The following is an 18,802-nucleotide window of genomic DNA, read 5'->3' on the forward strand; positions in this document are numbered from 1 at the left end:
CTTCTGAATTTCCATGGAAGCAGGGAAATTTACCTGAAGTGTAAGAAGGTTGTTTTGCTTTGAGGTGGGTTTTGATAGGTGTGTAAGATAGAGGTATTGATGTGGCATCAAAATACAGCCATCTCCTGGGTGAAAAGTGACAGATGTTTTGCTATGGAAGAAAACAACCATGGAAAAAAAGTGAAAACCATTTGCAGGCAAGAAATTGCAAATTACATTTGTGGTTGAAATAGAAGAGGAATGTTTGGAGGGATTGTTCTTACTCAAACTGGAACTTGGCCAGGACAATGAAGTTAATGAACCTATTAATACCAAAAGTGACTCAGGGATTCTTGTGGTGCTGGGGCACAGAGCCAGTGGTGAGCCAGGTGTCTGGCTGCAGGAGTCCCTGCCATGAAGGAGAGACAGAGGCAATACAGTAGGTAAAGCTGGAGAAACCTAGAGAAAAACCAGAGTATACTTCTGAAAATACTACATACACAAATGTACTGGTAGTTAGAAGTTGAGCGAGATTTTGCTTTTGGTGCTTTTTGTGTGTGTTTGGTTGGTTTTTGCTTGGTTTGTTTTGTTTTAATGAGAACCAAACATTTCCCTTCCTAACGCTTCTGAAATGGAGCACTATAGTCAGTCAACCTGAATGCTCTTTCCACAGGTATTTGTCCTGTCCCTACTGCATCACTGCAGCTCCTTGTGACATCAGCCTGACATGACTGGGGACAAATAATTTCCTCCAAGCTTCTCCTGCAAGAGGAAATGGGTCACGAAAAGCGTTTCAGGAGACCAGGGCATGCACAGCACCACATCACTTGGGCTGGAGGTCGGGTGGACACCATGGTTGTGCTGCTCTTCACATAGCAGGTGAGGCAGCTCACAAGAGCTCCTTAGCAGCATCACCTGAGGAACCCATGCCTTGAGGAGATGGGGATACTGACAGTAATTCACAGCTAGAGCTTGAAGCAAGTATTTTTCCTCTTTCCCTCAGCTGTGATTTAGTTGTAAGTAAAACAAACTCATTACGCTCTTGAAGGACTGGACTGGTTTGCTTTGCTTTGCTTTGCTGGTGGCTTTGGAGGGACCCAAGCTGCAGGGGTTGCAGCTTGGGCACAGCTAGGATGTGGCTGATGGGCTGATGAGCTGCCCCTGAGCAGGGCCATGTCACACCCAACTCCACCAGCTTAAATTGCATTGGGTACAGGTTCTTTTCTTCCCCTGTAGAGAGTGGCTAGAAGAGGCAGAAGGTGCTGTGCTATGGCCACCCATATCACCCCATGTGCTGAGAGGTGAGTTTTGCTTTCTTGGTATGATGCTCTTTTTGCTGGGAAGTCAAAACACCTTTGGGAAAGCAAGTATCTCCTGTAGAGAAACAGAGCTGCCATGTTCTGGTAGCTTACAGCTTTCCCTGCCCAGCTGGTGGTCATGCACAAATTAAGGCAAATAAGGAATTTTCCACCAGCAAAACCTGTCTCTGCTGCTGCCCTGTGCTGGCAGTGCCCACTTTGCAGCCTCCAACCCATAGGTGTTTGGCTCTGCAACACTGAGGACTCATCCAAAGGAGACCTGGTCAACAGGTCCTTGTCTGCAGGCCAATGCTGTAACAAAGGATCAGACAGGTGAAGGAAAAAGAGCTGTGCTTTGGCCTGAAGTTTTCTGGATTCTGGACTGGATCTTACTTACATTGCTTTCCTCATTGTATAGAAAGAAACATGTATATATACACACAGCCTGGGTTTTCCAAAAGGAATCAATACCAATCATAAATTACAAAGTATTGACTGTATGAAAGTTCTGATTTTTCTCCTGGGTACTTCAAAGCAGATGGAAAATGCAGCAGGTGCTGATAATGTTTTTCTGCCCTTGGGAAAACTTGTCACAGTAATCTGTTTGTCTTGTTTATTTTGACATTTTACTGCCTGAAACTGCTCTGTAGCATGCAGGGTGGTTAGAGGTGAGGTCTTACAGATTCACTTATACTTGAACAACTGGAAATCAATAAGCTACAAGAAACAAAGAAAAATGTCTGTTTTGTGTATGTGAAGGAAGGCTTGTGGTTTTTATTTTTACTGAGGAAATATCAGGAAATGCAGGGGTTTGCATTTTGTATATTAGTGATTAAAGAGTGTAAAATGAGCTTTGCTTTAGCTGCCATGTATACACTTTTCCTTTTTCAATAGGTGACAGAAACCTGTTTATTTTTGGCATGTTCTTAGGACTGCATAGAAAAGTAATTTGAAAGTTGGTAGTATGGATGCTGAAGGATTCCTGTGCTCAGCAGTTTTAAAAAGTGAGGTTTGTAGAAGATGAAAAGCTAGGCAAATCCTGCTGGCTGGTCTGCATGAGTCCAACAGGAATAGGTACTGCTCTGTGCTGTTGTGTGCCTGGCTCTATAAGAGCTCAATAATAGGGATGCTTCTCCCCTGCTGAGCCTATCTAGGATCCTAGACTGGAGAGATTTGGGCAGGCTCTATTCTAAGAAGTAAATAAAGAGTTTGATTGTAACCGTGGGTCCCTGGGCTGACAGATTGTGTTGTTCCAGTTGCCAGACATTTCCCCCTCTGTGTTCTCTGATGCTGAAATTCTGGAAAGCAAAGAACTCTTGCTCTAAGAGGCAGCATCTTGTCAGTGTTTGTAGCTGGTTGCTTGTCTTGGAGCTTGCTCATGGGTATTGTTGATTGAGGAACTACTGTTACATACAAGTGACCTCGGGCAGCACTGAGCTGGGTTGGAGCAGCATAGTCTGGGATAGTAATTGCACAATGTGTAAATCTTCACGCTTTTGTGGTAATCAGGCTTTTGGATTATGAATGAATTGCACCTCTCAAACTGCACTGTCATCTGGGGCTGCAGCATAGAGGACTTGCAGACTGCGATGGACATGGGATGGCCTTCTTGCATCGATTTCTATAGCTCTTTTCAGTTCCAAATGCTTGTCCCTTGTTTTGGTCATAACTCTGATGACTTCACTGCACAGTTGCATCTGAAATTCACCTTTTAAGTAAAATGAAGCCCTGACAGCTGCCTGAATTCAGAGCTTTCAGCTGAGAGGGGTATGGCTCACTTTAACAGAAAGTAATACTAGCCATTAAACCTCTCAGCTGCTAATTAAATGGACTATGTTGTGTGTAAATAAATCCATATTTTCATTTTGCAGCCAGACAGAATTTCATTAAGACACTTTAGTAGCTGTAAAGAGATAGCAGCAGCTAGCATTTTGGGGTATTCTGTGTTTAGTGCTTGTACGTCATCTTGTACTGATTACTAAGTACTTTAATGATGTGTCTAGTAGAATTTATTTTTGCTTTGACAGGGGTATTAGGATGATAAATAGCTCATCAGAGTAAAATACAGCTGAGCTCAGAGGTGGTGCTTGGATCTTTAAGTCCACAATCACTGCAGTTATTAGAAGAATATGTAAAAAAGAGCAAGATAACTTTGCACACAACTCTATTTGTCACACTTGCTGCATATCAAATACTGATTTAAACTGCAGTTTCTTTATACAGTCAATTCAGAAAGGCTCCTTTTTACCATAGCTTTTCTATCTGTAGCTTTTCGATTAATAGCTGGCATTGACTTTTTCTGTTTTGTATCAAATTGAAGAGTGGAGGCTGCATAGTGGTTGAAGCAGGGGACTGAGGAGAGGTGACAATTTAGGGTATCTTGCCTCTGTTCTTGACTCTTTCTCACTTGTTTTGTGACCTTGAAATGAAGCATGCTGTATTTTTTACCTTTGCTACATAGGGGTAGTTAATTACACTGCAAAGCGCTGAGGAATTGACAAGTAATGTTTATCTAAGGGAATTTCACAATGCTTTAATTTGCCATGTGATTTCTTTCTTTCTTTCTCATTAACCCTGCTGAATCAGGACCTCTGAAATGAAAATCAGAGTTGAACATCTTTCTTGGAAGTGTAGAGAACTGAATAAGCCAGCTGCAACAATGCTTTGCAGACCCCTTTGTTATATGTTGGCCTGGGACAAAATCCAGGACTTGGGTGCTGGGTAACAGTTCTTACACTGTTGCTGTCTCCTGTTTTGTGGCTTTGGTTCTTTGGTGTTGTGGCTTGTTGTTTTGGTTTTCTTTTGTTACTGATGTGCTTCCCTGTGTATAGGGATGGGGGGGGGGGGGGGGGGTCTGCCCAAACACCATGTGACAGAAAAACGTGAAGAAACAAAGACTGCTGAGTTTTGATCTGGTATTCTAGCTCATGATTTCCCCCTGAACACGGTGTATGAAAAGCAAGAATATGTGTACTTTGCTATTGATGTGTCACGTCTAGGTTAGGTAAGGGTTTGCTTGGGAGGATAATAACTTATCAACAGCAGGTGTGGCAACAGGAAGATGTTACCTTAGCAAGACACTTGGATGTCAAACGCTGTGCCCAGAAACATCCCCAGGTAGCCCAATGGGGTTGTGATCTGCTCAGCCTTGAAAAGAGTAGGATGGTCCTTTTGTCCATAACACAGCAAGTGCTGTGAAAATGGTCCAAAGCAGTGGAAAAAAAGACAAACCGGACCTGCCTGCCATGTTTAATTTGCTTAAATGTGTAATTATCAGTAACATTGACCGTAACCAGGCAAGCTAATTCATAATTTCCCTTGTGATATTTGTTGTTTTAGTGCAGACATAGGTGTGACTGTGATCATTTGGTGTACATACTAACGTGTACTGTCTATCTGTGGTGTATTGTAGCCATTGTGATTATCTCAAATGAGCCAGTTTTCTTTGCGAAAATTATTAGCAGTAACGAAACATTATTGGATTTTATGCAATACTCTTTGACCATACTGAGTAGCCCTCCCTCCAGAACCGGGGTTATGCATACCTATTTGTGGATTAAACTCCGACTGCAAGTGTAACAGGGAGAAAACAGTAGGTCTGACTGGTTTTGTTTCCCAGTAGAGTGAACAAGGCTAATTTCACTGAGATCTCTGGTTGCATTTATGTGACACTAGTATAGGCAGAGAACTGGGCACAATGAAGTAGGATATGGGTGGATTTTTTTTAATCAGTTAGAAATTAAATCTCTTGGAGTTTTTCTTAAGATATTAATGTTCAGCTGGGATGGGAGCTACATTACTTGGAGTCGGCATGCAGAAGCAGCAGTCCTTTTAAGAAAGCTGCCGTCTCTGTGAGGCTGGAGGTCAGTCTTTCCCATTATACCGATTCCTTCTGCTATAAAAGGTCATTTCCGTATTCTACAAAACTATGTTGAGTCTGAATTGAATAGTCTTAAAGCTAATGACTGGAGAGAGAAATCTGAGACACTGCATTAATATATATATATAAACACAGGTATATTGTTACTGCTGGAGTCTTTCAGTTAGAAGAAATGTAGCAGGTTGTTGCGTGAACAACTGAGTGATTCATTCAGGTGGGAAATGTGTATTTTAAGCTAGAATGAAAGCCTGTCAAAAGTGAGGCATAACTTGTGCTCTCGACAAGAATGTTTTATCACTTTAGAATAGAATCATTTAGATTGGGGAAAAAAAGTTTAAGATAAACGAGTCCAACTGTTAACCAAGTCCACCACTAAACCATGTCCCTAAGGGCCACATCTACACAGCTTTTAAATAACTCCAGAGATGATGACTCCACCACTTCCCAAGCAGCCTGTTCCAGAGCTTGCTGACCCTTTCAGGGAAGAATATTGCTGAAATGCTGGTAAAGAATAATGAACATGATGGTATTCCTTTCTGCAAAGGGAAATGCAATCACTTCTTTATTTGACTTACTTTTGATAACAATCAGTTGAAATGAAGGTATTCTATTTTATGCCCTCTATTCTGTTAACAGTGGAGGATATAATTCAAAGGGGAAGTAACACAGATAGAGTCTGCGAAGCTGAACAGCTATTGCTCTGAGGGCTCCCTGGTTATGGGATCTATGTCCTTGGTCAGTCCAGAGCTCTGCAGTCACATACGCCAAGAGCACCATCTCCCTGGCTTGGGACTGATGGCATGGCCTGGGGAATGACTTGTACCACAGAGTCCTTCACAGCTGTGGTTTAAGCCCAGACTCACTGGCGAAGCACGAGACTGAAAAATCCTTGATTGGAGTAAGCATTACTTGGCAACAACTAAAACCGGCATTTTTTTCAGAGTAAGTCAAAAGCACAGCACAACACCAGCTGCTAAGCAGGAGAAAAAGAACTGTTACAGCTGAACTCAGGACAGTGCATAGTACTGCTTGGGAAAATCTGTGGAACAGGCTTTGATAGCCAGCCAAACCCTGGTCAGTGCTCATGTTTATTTTTAGGTTTTTTTCTTGTCAGGCAAAAATATGCTTGGGAGTCTAGTGATAGGAAATGGGGATTAAGGAATCTGGAGAAAGACTGCAAAATACCAGGATTACTTCTCCAGTCTTGTGTCCACTTCTGTCCCATTAGTTGCATCTGGCCAGTTCCAGGTTGAAGGGGTGCCTGAGCATGAGTGACCTGGTGGCTCACTGTCATAGGACTCTAGCAAAGCTGAGTGAGAGAAAAATTATGACATACCAAGCAGGTATTTGTAGTGGAAAAATTGCATTTATTGATGACTTTTTAGGGTTAATCAATCTTAAAAAGAAGAGCAAAAAAAGACTCTCTTTATTATACCATCATTCAGACTTGAGCAAACTGCCATTGTAGCAATTACCACACTTTGGAGTTCTTAAGGCTGCCCATTAGGCAGGGTTAAGAGATGAAACCATTTGTTATTTCCTTTACTATCTAAATAATAGAAATTCTATGTCCTGTAACATTCAGTAAGGCTAGGGTCCCCAAAGAGATCAAAAGCCAAATTGTTCCTGCTCTGCATTATATTTCATGATAAAGAAGCAGCATTTTATGAAAGCCTGGAGGGATTTTTAGGTCTCATTTATTTTGTGTTGATTTAGGGAAATACTTTAACTCTGGAAACAGACCTACAGACTGATAGCATGGACTTGATTTATGTGAAGTTGTTCTGCACATTCAGAACTCTAAAGCAAAATGATGCTCCCATGCTGTGCTTGATCCTTATCATGGTGTGGATTCCTCTTGTAAATATGACATGTGACATGGAGCTTGAGACATGATGGGAAGTCTTGTGGTTAACTTAGCAGGAAGCTGGAGCAGATCCCATCATGGATGATGTTTAACCCAGTGCCTCAGTTTTGATGTATTTGTACACAGGTACAAATTATGTAGGTGCCCAGAGTGAAGCTTCATTGAAATACAGGTCACAGAGCCCAGCAGTGTTGTTTAGAGGCCTTACTTTCTGAATCTCTGGGGTCTAATCTTGGAGGGTCCCATGATCTCATCTCACAAATGAGATGGAGGTGGTTGTTTTGTGCAAAAGATGCTCAATGGTCCCAGTCTTGGCTCTACTGTGCCCAAATTTATAAACCTGTATTTGAATTTGAGTAGGTTATTCTAGCTCTGGTGAGGTGGCATGTAAATTCCTGCAGAAGCCTGAAGTCCTCTGTTGGTGAGCACCATAAGCTAAAGGGAAAGAACATTTTAGGGAAGGCAGGAGGCACAAAACCTGGTGATTTCTACAAGTCTAAGGTCTGTTGGGGTAGGCAGACAGTGTTCTCTGAAGCAATTGTGATGTTTTAGCCCTGCAAAGCCACTGAGTATGGCTTCCTTCTGGCATGCCCTGGTCTTAATGGGACGTTGAGGGGCAAGGATGTAGCAGAATAAGAAGAAGCCTCATGTAACCAAAAGCTGGTTGGCACTTCAGTATAAACCTTGATTCCCAAGAATCTTGTAGCTTGCCTTTAAAATAAGTAAATAGCTGTTGTCTTGTTACACTAAGGAACTGTCTTGAAAATATTCCTACCTTCACCTCCCTCTTTCTTGCCCTTTCCTGCCAAGCCCTCCCTTAACACTCCAACAGCTTATGCACACTGCAAGCAAGCAGAGTTCATCTTGGCAGGAGGAACCTGCAAGAGGCCACCCTCATCCTGTCTGTCGCCACCACTCATAATGGCAGGCAGCTATGTCACACAAGACATCATAAGCAGAAAACCTCTATCTTAAAGCCAGAAAGGAAGTAGTTCCCTTTCTAGCTCCTAAAAGGTTGGTTTAGTGCCTTAGTTTCCGCTCAAAATGGAAAGTTGCCTGTGTACCTGGCCTGTAAGTTTGGTCAAGTTAGGTGCTTTAAAAAAGGGGAAAAAAATGATGTCAGTCAATAGAGATGTCTAAGAAGTGTAATATGTAAAAAAAGTATATATAAAATATAAATATATATAAAAAATATATATATAAATTTATGCTTGTATTTGTACCGTGGAGATACATGTATGTAATACTGCCAGAGTATTATTGAGATGAGCCAAATATTCTCTAGAGAATCTATACTTTTGTGTAAGTTTTTCTTTCATTAGCTGCTAATAACACTTTCTGTGCATAATTCTGTTGAGTCACTACATTCTGTTACTTGAAAGAAGGATTGATTCTTGCTGTGCTCTTGCAACAATATCCAGTATTATTAGGCTTGAACTTAGCCGAGCCTTGGGCTCTGTTCCATTGCTGGTACTAAGTGATGTCAGTTTTCATTTTGTGAATCTCTGACTATTTGGATGTGTTTATATATATACAAAAGTACTGAATGCCTGTCTAAAGCATCATGTCACTGGGGTCTGTGGGTAGCACCAGGATCTCCTGTGAAATATCTCAATTAGTTTTGCCTTTCATGTTGACATCCTAAATTCTAGGCTTGAGGTATGTATTGGAAATTTCTCCCCTAGTTTGTCAAAACAGAACAATTTCTACAGAGCAGAACAGAATGTAAATGTTAATTAAAACTAACAAGTCAAATTGATGTCACCTATTTCATACAGAAATAAAAAAAAAAAGACTAAGAAAAATACATTCTGCCCCGGTTGAAGTTGACTGAAACTTGATCCTTGAAATCTATGGCATAGGGTAAAGACCCCCCTTCTGCTTTTTCAGTTTCTGGAGGTAGTCTTTCCATCACTTCAGAGAACAGATCTGCTGCCTACAGGGAAAAGACAGCAATCCCACTCTCCAAGCGTGCTTTCAAAGTTGCTGTGCTGTACTTGGCTTGGAGGTGCCTGCTGGCAGACTGTCTTTGACCAGGTTTGATCCCACAGGGTAATCTCTACAGATTGCCACATGTAAGTATTGAAAGTGGTAGCCATCAGCTGTGTGTCACCAGAGTGCCCTAGGAATTGCTCAGGAGGAGCTCCTTGTTTAAGCCTCACAGTCTGTAGTCTGCATTTCCCATGTCAGTGCAGGCAGAGAAGTGAATCTAGCTTCCTTCAGTTGCTGTTTGGCTGGTGGATAAAAAAGGCACTACCCACAGAATACTAGCTACTGGCATAGCTGACAGGAGTGTTCAAGCTTTCCTGGTGTAGCTGGGGTTTGGATGGATGATAATCACTTCTTTCCATTCCTGAGAGGCAGAAGGTGGAGCAAGCACCTAATTATTATAAAAGCCTAAAGAGTTTTTCAGTTGGGATCTGTTTTTCTTCCATCAGAGTGCTGCACTGTTTCAAATACATCCTGGTATTATGCTGCTGGTGTTCTGTTGAGTGGCCCAATAAGAAGTAAACACTTATTTGGTAAGGTATGCTTACATTACGGTGGGACATGTAGATGCTAAGAATATTATTTCTTATGTGGACAGATATCTTGCTTTCAGTGCAACCCTAGCATGCATCTACCTGTATAAATATGAGGTTATTATTAGATATATTCTGATCATGTGTTAAAAAACTCTGTGGTCTTTTAAAAAAGCCATGGCTTTTTACTTTGTCCAAATCAAGTCTGGTTGTCTGATTGGCGTGAACAAACACATTGCTTTCCTTTAGGCTTTTATTTTATTTAATTTTTTGTTATGGCTTTAAATAGAAATAAAATCCCTGAATTCTTGCAGCTTATTTTGATGGCTGAAGCAGGTTTGCTGTCTGTGCCCTGTGAACGAACTTCAGACTAATAGCTGAGTAACTTCGGTAACAGAATTCATACTTGTTGGCTAAAAGTACACTTGTAAACAAGCCATTCAGAGCATGAAACGTTTAACAGAAGCTCCCTGACACCCTGTAGGGAAGCAGGCTGGTGTAGTCTGTTTTGATGGGTGAGACTTTTAAGAGTATTTCTGCAGCAATGTGCCCCACATCTGGCCTTCATTCCTCATTTGTAAAACACAATCTGCTCACACCACAGAAGTCCAGGCACAAAAATCTAGCAGGGCTAGTGCCAGTTCCAGTTCCACACAAGTGAAATCTCACTCTGCTATGCTAGACTAAGAAAGCTTCTTTAGCAACCTGTGTGGCAGCTACTGAGTCCCTCAGTACTACAGCAGAAGTCTAAGAAACGGTACTTCTCTCCTGAGCTGCTTGGCTGTTCCTTCCACACCCTAAGAGCTTGACTTCAGGTTGCTTTTTTTAAAGATCTCTATATCAAGATCAAGGGAGGGTTTTTGTTTTGCCCTTCAAATGCCAGAATTATATCAATGGCTTGGATTTAGTTGAAAACTTAGGAAGGAAACGGGAGAGGTTGGACAGAAAGCCAAGACTTGTTTTTCCCTACCAGTTTTCAAGTTGGAGCTAATAGTCTCCTGATAGAAGGTTTAAAAGATGATAAGCATAGGACCGGACTTTTTTGCATGGGTTGAGAGAACTTCCTAGGGTCTGTGGCTTTTACATTCTAAATACTTTTTAGCCTGACCCCACCATACTTAAGACTACTTGAAGCTCAAAGTGCAGATGGCAGTGACAGCTACGTACTTGTGGCACAGGAAAGGGTCCTGGAGGAAAAGTTGATTAGAGGGAAAAAAGGGGGACTGAAGTGCAGAAAGAACGTAAAAGCAGATAGCAATGTCCTTGTTTTGCAGTTTGTGTTACCCAGCTGGCACAGGAGTAGAGGACAGGCAGGGAGGATGTGATGTCAGTGGCACAGGGTGGCTTGCAGCATGCACCCTTCTTTAAGAAGAAATGACCATTCAAGGCCAAAGGATAAGATGTGTGGGAACACTCCATGTGCACAGCACAGGGTGTCTCTCTGTCTTTAAGGGGAGTTTGTTCTTTTGATTCTGCATACAATCAAGTCTCTGTAGATTATATTGTAATGCTAGTAGGTGAGTTTATTGTTCAATGCTTATGTTCTCTCATAAACATAGGGTTAACATGTCTGATGATCAGGGTGCTAAGGAGTTCTATGCCTCACTGATTGGGAATTAAACACACAAAACTAAAATGCGAAAGAAGGCTGTACAGGTGAGGAAATGCTGATGTGTACTACTAGTAAGGGTGGACGGACATACGAAGATTTTTCCTGCTTTTCTTTCCTCTTTACTTTCTGTATTCCAGGCCAGTCACTCAGAAATGAGGTTTCGAAAGGATGTTTCATTTAAATATTTCCTTTTCCCTCACCAGCCTTTCTTTCGCAAGTCCCTGGAATTGGTTCACAGCACTGCAGGTGATAGATTAAGTCTTCAGAACGTATAAATTACACTTACAAAAAAAACTATATTCCCTAAGGAAATGAGACTAATTCAGATTCTTTGAGTTTTAAGAGTCAACTGAATGCACAAGCTCAGGTGTATTCATTATGTTTTATAGACCCTTTTAATCTTCAGCATGTTTAGCAGTTGCTGTTTGATGCAAAAATACTCCCTCTTCTCCCTCATTAGAGCTTACCTTTCTGATTTGCAATATCTCAGGAATGTAAACCCAGCTCTCACTGGAATGTGTCATTTGTGGAATAAGTAAAAGGGCAGAGAGAGAGGAGATGAGTGGCCTGGGGCAGCCCCTTGCCTTAGTGGGCACACAGGTGTGAGGTGTCTGGGGAGTTGTCCTGGCATCAGAAGGGTGTGGGTGAGTTCAGGGAATGGCAAAAATGAGGAAAAGCAGCAAAATGACTGCAGTCAGATGAAATTAGTCAAGACAGCATGAAACTGCCCGGGGCCCTCCTCTGCATGCTCAGTGGTTTGGGCTAGAAGTCCTCTTCCCTTGTAGATGGAGGGATGCTAACTCAGTGGCTGGGGGCGAGCTCATGGAGCTCTCCACCAAGCTCTAGAGCCAGCTGTTTGTGAGGCCTTACAGAACTTGTTCTTTGTGTCTTTCCAAAACCCATGTGAGGATGTTCCCATTCTTTAGCAAGCCCCTGTCAGTGTTCTGGATGAGACACTTACAAAGGTGTTGAAATAGCATAGGGCTTGCACACCTTTTCCTTGTGTGCCTGTTCACATACTTTACCCTATGATGTGTCTCACAGTTTTCCCCTGCAACATTTTTACTCTTCTTTTTCGTGCTGGATTTTGTGGATTCACTCCTGATGCCCGTGTAGGTAAACAGAAGTAACAACAGCCAAATATTTTCTTTTCCTGCAGCACATTGTAGCAAGCAGGCACAGGAGGTTTGACTCCTAATTGCCCTGCAGCTGACCCCCCCTCTCTTGGGAATATTGTTTTGGCAGCAAAAAGGGGGTGTGTTTGTCACGTGGAAAATCCTCTAGAAATAATACAGTTCTTTCAAGATCTATCCCTGGGTCCTCAGCCTCTGTGAGTCCTTTCAGGATGTCAGTGTGGGGGGGAAAGCTGACTTCATGCAAAAACCCCTCTGGATTCATGCAGAAGCAAAGGGGAAGCAGAGCTGTGGGTAGAAGAGGTCCAGCTATTAAAGCCTGCAATGAAGGCAGTGTGCTGCTGTGGTCCTTGAGATAACATTGGGGCGAAATCTGCCTTGGCATCGTTCTGCAGAAACTGTGGCATTGAATCAGAGCTGATACAAACCAGAGCAAGGCATGGTTGAGTATGTGTTGACTGCTTTTGCAAGCTGCAAAGCTGCTCAGCTGAATGTAGCCAAGAGAAATGGCATGCCTCAACATAGCGCATAAATAACTGTACAGGAAGCTTAGTTCTCCCAAGCCCTATTATTTCATTAATATGTCATTATGTGCAAGTGCTTCATCTTTCAGACTTTAGTCCTGCCAAAAGTCCTCACACATGGAAACACTCTCACTGAAGGCAAGCAGATGATTGACATGACTGAAGGGCTGTGGGAGCTCTTGTAACAGCCTGATTTACAGCAGTATTACTTTTGTAATCTCTGCACACTGTGAAACATCCAAATCCAAATTGCCTCAGCTGTTTTTGAGGGACTTGCCTACTGTGGGGCTCTTATTTCATAAGGAATGAATGAAAGCACAAATCTTCTCTGAGACTGCTAATTATCTGTGCCCACTTACTACTATCAGCAATATTAGTGAGGAAATTGTCAGGGGCTGAAAAAGTTCCAGTCTCCTGAGCTGCTGCTTTCCAGAGTGTCAGCCCAGGCATGGATCATAACACATAATAATAGAGTCATTCCCATATATGATTGCAGCTATTAGTGCACTAACGCTGTTAGTGCAGGACAAGGTAGCTGCAAAGGTGATAAGAGAGCACAGCATGCTTCAAACAATATATCCTTGGTGCATTTAAATGTTCAAGGACTAAAGCTTTTCTCACTGAGATTGTAGCATGCTTGTATGGGACCTAGACAGTCTCTTACAGTTAGGGAAATTATCCTGATATTAGGTATTAACAGGAAATATTACCTGAGAAGAAAATGAATATTTTTAGGAAAAAAAATATTTCTTCTTTATCAGTGCTGCCTACTTGCCCCATGTCAGCCAGTGTGTCCTGTACTGGTGCTGCCCATGGACTACAGCAGCCATGCATCTCTGGCTCACTAGAGTACCTGCTGTCACAGTGCCAGGCTGCTGCTGTGTTTTTGTTCAGTGTTGACCCATCTGGGTCCATGCAGAGATCTGCATACTGTAGTGAGAGCAGCCCTTGTGTGGCATCAGTATTGCAGTAAAGCTGCAGAATTAGATTCCAGTCTTACCAAATTGGTTAACAAGATTAATGTTACAAGGGTATGCAGAATCTCCTGTGCTGTGTTGAGAAGGGAAGCCTCAGGAGCTCCCCGATGTAAGCCTATTGGGAGGGCTGCTGCTCTGACATGCTCCGAATTACAGCACCAGAATGTGATTGTGTTACTGCCTGAGATGTAGTAGCTGACCACCTGAGTGCTCTTAGCTGACTGCAAATACTGTCTTTGAGTTTATATAAACCTTGAGTTGCAAACAGACCCTGTAATAAATACAGGGTTATATCAGAGTGAGAAGGGATCAGCACTTTCCCATATGGCTTTCACAGTCATGCCTCATCTGTACTCTTTCTACATCTTCTTGCACGCAAATACTTGTGTTGAGGTAAAGAGTATGAACACAAATGCTGGTTCCAATTGAAAATCCTATTGGAGAAAAAGGGTGTTTAGGCTTTTTCCCCAAAGTATCCTTCCCTCTGTTTTCATGGTTGTGTAAGGCTGCTAATTTCCCTATGATGATCCATTTAAAGTGTTAATTGGAGGTAAGAAAGGGATTTCATGCCCTAAATCTAACTTTATGTCAACCCATATGAAGCAACCACAGGATCTGGTTGGTGAGCTAGTAAATACAACCCAGAGATGGTCCCAGGTCCTCCTTATTGATGGGGTTTGCAGAGAGGGAGAATGGGAGTTCTAGAGCAGGAAAAGTTGGAATGCGTAGGTTGGGACCACAAGACCTGAGATGACAACACGGTGAAATGAATCACAACTGCATATGAAGGTGTGCTGAAAAAGAGAGTAGTAACTACAGGAAGAAATGGGCAGAGTGCTGATTCCCATCCACTTTTGTGAAGCAGATGTGTCAGCGCTGATCTGGTCTTGGAGAGACTGCTGGTTCAGCTCTGCTGACCTGCTAGGATGTTCCAAATGGGTTTATGGCTAATTTTATGTTGTGTGAGGAAGACTAAGGGCTTTTGAAACTCATCACAGCATCTTGTTCAGAGTGTGGAAGAAATCTCCCAACACCTGCATGAAACTAATAACAGCCCTCTCATGCTCCCAAACCAATCCTTCATTTTTGGCTCCCAGGGAGCTATAGGAATGTTCCAGGAGGACCTGGAGTTTGATATGATATGTGGACAGCCTGAGACCAGGTCTCCAAAGGAAAGCCCTGAATCCGAAGATGTCAGCAGAGCTGAACCAGCAATCTCTCCAAGACCAGATCAGCCCTGCCACATCTGCTTCACAAAAGCAAATGGGAAGCAGCACTCTGCCCATTTCTTCCTGTAGTCACTACTGTGGAGGGCCTTGGTGATCTGCAGAGTCACAATGAGTGTCCTCAGCCTTTCCTGCAGAATACAGCTCTAGCTTTCCGAAATTGCCAAAGTGCCACACACGTGCACTGGATGAGAAAACGAAATGCTGGCAATTTCTTTATATCTCACTAGGAGAAATTTAACAGCTGTTTTTGTGGTAGCCAAAGTCTTTGCAGGGTGTCCAGCCTTTGCTTTGTGGTTTCCGTCTCTGTCCTGGAGACAGGGCCATCAGTGATCCTACGGTGTTTTCCTTGGCACCCTGTGCTTGGATGGAGGGGACAGGTGGGTGCAGATTATCCTCCGTCTTTAAGGGATCAGTAGTGCTTGCTTTTTCCTGGTCTACAATGACAGTCCGACTGTTGAAATCATGTCTCTGAATTTGTAATACTTCTCACAGCGAATAGAGCATGAAGAGACCTCAGTTACTCTTCTGTCTCTGTAACCTCACTAAAATGTTCTGAAAGAGGCACAGACCGTAACTCAAGGCTATGTTTGTCTTTCAGTGAAGCCTTTGAAGCTGTTGCAACTTTGCCTATAGCTATTCTGGGTTCTTCTGGCTAGAGGGGGGAAGGGCTGTGTTTGAGAAGCACAAGTCAAAGCGGGAAGGGATTACACTCTTTCCTGAAAGCCATCTTTCCCTTCAGAATCTGGGATGTGGGCATCCAGCCTCATGGGAGACACTTAGAGATCTGCTGGTCCATGCTATTTCACTTGTATTTATTTCATCCAACCCATAAACCCAAACATCCCCCTCCAGTATCAGAGTATCTGCTTCACAAATTCCCTGGTGTTAAAACACGACCAAACTGAGCAACAAAACCAAAATGTCTAAAACTTGCTTGAAGGCATCACTCTGTGCTGCTGCCCGTGCAGGAGCACTGTTCTTGTGAGCTTTCCTGCCTGCCTCAATACACAATCACTCCATTTCCAGTTTGACCTTATTATTAAAATTACCAGAAAGCCCTGAGGCTTCGGTTAGGATTTAGCCCTCCTGTGCATATAAAAGTTTCAGAAAAATGAAACGCAAAGGTTAGCGAGAAGCTTGCGGTGGCAATGTCAAGGTTTCTTATTTAATAAACAGATCTGGTCTGGAAATCATCCAAGACACAGAGGTGTTGACATTCTCATTTTCATTGCTGCATTTAAAGTTTCAACTATTTCTTATATCCATAAAATAAGATTGTGAACACCGTAAAATAGGATCATGAGACAGCACAGTGTTATTAAGCAGGCTCTTTCCCAGCACCTCTCCACAGTGAGAGTTCCTGCAGGACTGTGACTTCCACATGGGAAACAGCTGAGGAAAGATATGCACCATTAGGTAGTAATTCAAGAAAAAGAATGAAAGATCAAGGTCCTGAAGATGTCTGTCAAAGAAAGCAAAGGAGCTCAAACCAGTTATCTAGGAAGAGGTATGAAGGGAATCTTGCTTGTACACTCAACATATAGATCCAGAGTAGACACTCTGCCTCTGACAACTGCTTCACCGCTAGAGAGGGGAGAGACATCTATTTGTTGCAACCCATTTCAGAATGAAGTGAAAATGGGGAGAAATACAATCTTAATCAATTTATTTCCATAATTCCTATTATGTTTGTGATTTCCTTTGTCTTAGCTAAAGCTATCCTAGCAAAACTGGTATGGGGTGGCTGATAGAAAATACTTCTATATAGCTTTAGTTTTAGCAGGAAAAAAAAAATCTTAAATTAACAGAAAATTTTTATATAAAGACACTTTGTTATCTGGAAAAAGATTTGGAAATTGATCTGAGTGGCAAAGAAAAATACCTGATTTTTTTCATTTTTAAAAGCAATTTCCTAACCATTTCATGGTCTTTGGGAGCAGTCAGCAGTCCTGTACATCCCATGGCAGGAGTTCATCTCCTGACCACCGTGATGGAGTACTGATGGAGAACCTGAGGCAGTCACTTGGTTTAGGGTTTACCTTTGTTTTTTGTCAACCTATTTGTTTTGCTCCAGGTAAATTACAGCAGTTTTTTGTAAAGGAGAAGATGTGCTGAGCTATTGAAACATTTTGGGAAAACTGAATTATTCATGTAGTATATAGTGACTAGGTGACAGGATGGGATTTCTATTGCTGTCATTCTGTTTAGGAAAAAAACAAAGACTGATTTCTGCTGCTGGAAACTATTGATGAGTGTGGTCTTTGCTTTCCACTTTGGCTCTGCAATATGCTCTTGGGTTTGGACCATTTCTGCATCTTCATGTGTGATGGCGAGGGCCATGAGAATTGCATTTCCTTGTCACATGCTAGGACTAAACTTCTGCATGGATTTTTGCAGAAGTTTAAGGGACCTAATCAATCAAATGCTCTGTTGTACAGCACATTTTTAACAATTCAGATCACATTTTCTGAATTAAAAATAACTGGTAATGTAAATGATCAAAGTGGCTTGTCAAAGGGTGAATATCTGTGCTGACTGAAAAGCTTTGAAGGCACCAGTCCATTAACACCCATTAAATTGGTGATATATAGGCTTGTGCTAAGGAGCAGGCTTGTGGATGCTCTCCAGACAGCTGGAGGTATGCTAATTTTCTCCCTGAAGTGCTGATAATCAGTTTAAAAGCCCTTTGGTGTATCTTGCATCCTCTGTTCCCCCCTTCTAGAAGCACAGCACCTTGGCTGGAAGATCCTACCTGCACCGGTACCATGTCCAAAGAGAGGGTGAGAGTGCATAAAGGGTGTCTGAGTACCTTCTGTGTGGTTTGACTTGAGACTCATGGAGTCTCATAGGCAATATCTGATTTTTCAAGCACTGTTCCAGGTGCCTTCACAATTGCCTGTTGGAAAGATGAGGAGATTGGTTTGAGAGAGCAGCCATCAGTGACAAAGGGATAGGTTTAGCAGAAAATTTCAGGCAGACCTTTCGGTCTTGGCCCATCAGGATGAAAATGTTTGGGGTTGGGATTGTTTTTTATTTATTCGAGGAGTGACAATGTCCCGTTTGCTACGCATCTCAGCATGGCCTCTTTAATGCTTGGGGGTGGGAAGGCAGAAATCAACTATGCAAGGAGGACCAAGAGGAAACTGCTGCTGCTGGGCACGCAGGGCTGGCTCACTGCAGCTCATGGATGTTTAGAGTTTTCTAGTACCTTTGTTACTTGCATGTATAGTGCTGTTCCTATTTCACAGTGTTGTGGCACTGGATTGAAATTCAACTTGATTTTAAAGGGACAGAAGAAGTGGCTCCTTTGACGCAGATGGCAGAAAGCTGGGTTTTAGGAATTTTCACAAAGGTTTTTGTGTAGATCCCTAATCTGTGAAATGTAAACAGAACGATCAAGCTGATGAGGATAAAGTCTGATGAAGTTAGCAGAAAATTAATCTGAACATCGCCCATGGCAATGGTTCTATAAAAAATAATTTACATATGAAGATAAGACTTCTTCAGCACTTTCTTAAATCATTGTAGCTGAATTTTTCCCATTTTGGGAAGTGCTTGCCCTTGCAATGACCCCTGAACTGGGCTATTGTATTTCTATAACCCTGTTTTACTGTGGGAGAAATGGGTTACAGTGAGCATGCAGGACTCACCTGTGAGCATGTTCAGCTGCAGAGAAGAGATGTGACCCTTGCAGTTGAAAACCAAAGGCTAGTCCCTTAGCCATGAGCCTGACTCCTTTGCTTCAAGTTTATATATATTTATATATGTGTGTGTATTTGTA

At 42.3% G+C, this 18,802-nt stretch overlaps 1 long non-coding RNA gene across 1 annotated transcript in view; it reads left to right on the plus strand.

Moving 5' to 3' along the window:
* Positions 1-1,215: 1,215 nt before the first annotated feature.
* The window catches only part of LOC134160857 (uncharacterized), a 28,205-nt gene continuing 10,618 nt past the window's right edge, over positions 1,216-18,802 (plus strand). The window contains exon 1 of the long non-coding RNA XR_009963718.1: positions 1,216-1,280. This is a non-coding gene — a long non-coding RNA (uncharacterized LOC134160857). The remainder of the gene's footprint in view (positions 1,281-18,802) is intronic.

This window comes from Pezoporus occidentalis, unplaced genomic scaffold, assembly GCF_034315485.1.
Source record: "Pezoporus occidentalis ecotype Australia unplaced genomic scaffold, CSIRO_AGI_Poc_V1 ctg165, whole genome shotgun sequence".
Classification (NCBI taxonomy): domain Eukaryota; kingdom Metazoa; phylum Chordata; class Aves; order Psittaciformes; family Psittacidae; genus Pezoporus; species Pezoporus occidentalis.